Here is a 3945-nt window from a genome sequence, read left to right as displayed (position 1 = left end):
ATTGGTCATTTGATCAATGATGGAATAGTTTAATGTGTAAGATTGTTAAGTATTCATGTAAATAAAGAATGTGAAGAACTTATTATTTAAGTTTTATTTCTATGTATTTAAGTTTCAAATATGATGTATATAAATATTGAAATATTAATGTTTATGAATTTTGAAATCATTAAATATGTCATGTTTTAAAATAAAATTTTAGTATATGATATTATTTTTATGTACAGTATTTCTCAGAAAAATAATTCCGATCAAGTATTCAATTTAACTGTGCATACTACTCATTTTATTATTATTTGTCTTTGAAGAAAATAGCAAGGATATATAATAAAGATGTATGCCTTGCGGATAGTGCAAGTTCGCACACTATTCTCAAAAGTGATATATATTTTACCCATCTTGTGCCAAAAGAGGAATATGTTAATACTATTATTGGCTCAGGCAATGTGATTGAAGGCTCCGGAAGAGCTATAATTTTGTTTTCCGGAGGAACAAAATTCATAATAGATAATGCACTGTTGTCTACCAAGTCTCGAAGAAACTTGTTGAGCTTTAGAGATATTCACCGAAATGAATATCATATTGAGACTATGAATGAGGGAAGTCATGAGTACTTATGTATCACAATTCATGATTCAAATAAAAAGGTTATATTAGAAAAGTTACCCTCACTTTCATCTGGGTTATATTATACCAAGATTCGTGCAATTGAATCACATGCCACTGTAAACCAGAAGTTTACTAGCCCAAATGAATTCATCCGGGAACAACCATGATTAGGAGAATTATTGAAAACTCTCATGGATATTTACTAAAGAACCAGAAGATTCTTAAAACTAGTGAATTTTGTTGTGCTGCATGTTCTCAGGGAAAGTTAATTTTAAGGCCATCACCAGTAAAGATTGGATTTGAGTCCCTTGAATTTCTAGAAAGGATTCAAGGTGATATATGTGGACCTATTTATCCACCATGTGGATCTTTTAGATATTTTATGGTCCTAATAGACGCATCTTCGAGATGGTCACATGTGTGCTTATTATCTTCTCACAACCTGGCGTTTGCGACATTACTGGCTCAAATTATTCGATTAAAAGCACAATTTCCAGAAAATCCAATCAAAGCAATTCGTCTTGATAATGCTGGTGAATTTACTTCCCAAGCTTTTGATGCTTATTGTATGGCTAATGGAATAAGTGTTGAACATCCAGTAGCTTATGTTCACACATAAAATGGGTTAGCAGAATCACTTATTAAGCGTCTCCAATTAATTGCTAGACCCTTGCTTATGAGAACAAATCTCCCAACCTCGGTTTGGGGCATGCTATTTTACATGCCGCAGCACTTATTCGTTTGAGGCCAACGAGTTATAATCAATTCTCTCCTATGCAATTAGCTTTTGGCTAGCAGCCAAATGTTTTCCATTTAAGAATATTTGGGTGTGCAATATATGTTCCCATTGCACCACCTAATCGCACCAAAATGGGACCCCAAAGAAAATTGGGAATATAAATATATGTTGGATATGATTCTCCCTCTATAGTGAGGTATCTTGAGATACAAACTGGAGATGTATTTAAAGCTCGGTTTGCGGATTGTCATTTTGATGAATCAAAATTTCCAACATTAGGGGGAGAGAATAAGCTTCCTGAAAAGGAACTTAATTGGAATGCATCATCGTTGATGCATTTAGATCCTCGATCAGGGCAATGTAAACTAGAAGTTCAAAAGATTATACATTTGCAAAGAATAGCAAATGAATTGCCTGATGTATTTTTCGATACAAAGAGGATAACCAAATCTTATATACCAGCGGAAAATGCCCCCATTCGAATTGATGTCCCAGTAGGACAAGTAGCCATTGAAGCAAATTCACGCCAGAAGCGTGGCAGGCCTGTCGGTTCCAAAGACAAAAATCCTCGAAAGAGAAAAGAGGTAAATAATATTCCTGTTGAAAAAGACATAGTAGAGACACCTGCAGTTGTCCAAAATTCTGATATAGTTTTAACGGCAGAAGACGTTCAGGTACCTAAAAATTGTGAAAATGATGAGATCTCGATAAATTATGTCTTTACAGGAGAGAAATGGGACCGAAATAAGACAATTGTCAATGAAATATTTGCATATAATGTGGAATTAAATATCATGCATGAAAGTAAGGATCTTGAGCCAAGATCAGTCGAAAAATATCGACAAAGAAATAATTGGTCAAAATGGAAAGAAGCCATGAAGGCTGAATTAGACTCACTTGCAAAACGTGAAGTCTTTGGACCTGTAGTCCGTACACCTGAAGATATAAAACCTGTTGGATATAAGTGGGGTAACAGCCTATTTATACGGCTCATTAGATCGTGATATCTATATGAAAGTCCCTGAAGGACTAAAAATATCTAAACCATCCAATGAATATTCGCAAGGGTTATACTCAGTCAATTTGCAAAGATCTTTATATGGTCTAAAGCAATCTGGACGAATGTGGTATAATCGTCTTACTGAGTATCTGGCCAAAAACGGATTCAAGAATGATGATATCTGCCCATGTGTTTTCATAAAGAAAACTACATCTGGGTTCATTATAATTTCTGTATACGTTGATGATTTAAATATCATTGGGACTCCTGAAGAGATTCCAACAATTATAAAAACTCTAAAAGAAGAGTTTGAGATGAAAGATCTTGGAAAGACTAAGTTTTGTCTCGGCCTGCAGATCGAGCACATAAAAAATAGGATCTTTATTCACCAAACAACATACACAGAAAAGATCTTGAAGAGATTTTATATGGATAAGTCACATCCATTAAGTACCCCAATGATTGTAAGATCTTTAGATGTGAAAAAGGATCAATTCCGTCCTAAAGAAGAGAATGAAGATATCCTTGGTCCTGAAGTACCATATCTTAGTGCCATTGGAGTGCTAATGTATCTTGCTAATAATACGCGACCTGACATATCATTCGCGGTGAATTTACTAGCAAGATATAGTTCCTCTCCAACCAGAAGACATTGGAGTGGAATCAAACAAATTTTTTGATATCTTCATGGAACGGTTGATATGGGATTGTTTTATCCCTATGGATCCAAGTCACAATTAGTTGGCTATGCAGATGCCGGATACCTGTCTGATCCACATAAAGGGAGATCTCAAACAGGATACTTATTCACATATGGTGGTACAGCTATATCATGGAGGTCCACAAAACAGACGATTGCAGCAACCTCCTCTAATCATGCTGAAATACTGGCGATTCATGAAGCTAGTCGCGAGTGTTTTTGGCTCAGGAGTTTGATCCAATATATCCTGTCATCATGTGGACTGATTGATTATAAGATAACTCCAACTGTCCTGTTTGAAGATAATACAGCGTGCATTGCTCAACTTAAGGGCGGATACATCAAAGGTGATAGAACAAAGCATATCTCTCCCAAATTCTTCTTCACTCATGATCTTCAAAATCAAGGGACTATTGATGTCCAACAGATTAGTTCAAGTGACAATCTGGCAGATTTATTTACAAAGTCACTCCCAAAATCCTCTTTTGAAAGATTGGTACATGAGATTGGGATGTGCCAATTTCGAGACATTAAATAATGTCAGCAAGAGGGGGAGACTGTACTCGTTTTCCCTTGGTCAGGTTTTTTTCCCATTGGGTTTTTCTTGACAAGGTTTTTAATGAGGCAGTCCCCAAGGATATGGTACTCTTTTTCCTTCACTAAGGTTTTTCCCACAGGGTTTTCTTTAGTAAGGTTTTAATGAGGCATATTCCTAAATGAGCATTCAAGGGGGAGTGTTACATCATGGATAGATAAGGATGAATGCTCATTTAAGGGTGGATCTGATTTCCTATGTAAGGAGCAAATTCACATGAAAAAGTACAATTAATAAAGTTTGAATAGTTGAATTTATTTGCCTATAAAAGCATGAACGAGGCAAATGGATTTGATACAGTT

Source organism: Arachis duranensis, chromosome 1 (assembly GCF_000817695.3).
Source record: "Arachis duranensis cultivar V14167 chromosome 1, aradu.V14167.gnm2.J7QH, whole genome shotgun sequence".
NCBI classification, from domain to species: Eukaryota; Viridiplantae; Streptophyta; class Magnoliopsida; order Fabales; family Fabaceae; genus Arachis; species Arachis duranensis.
Note: the sequence above shows the minus strand (reverse complement) of the source record.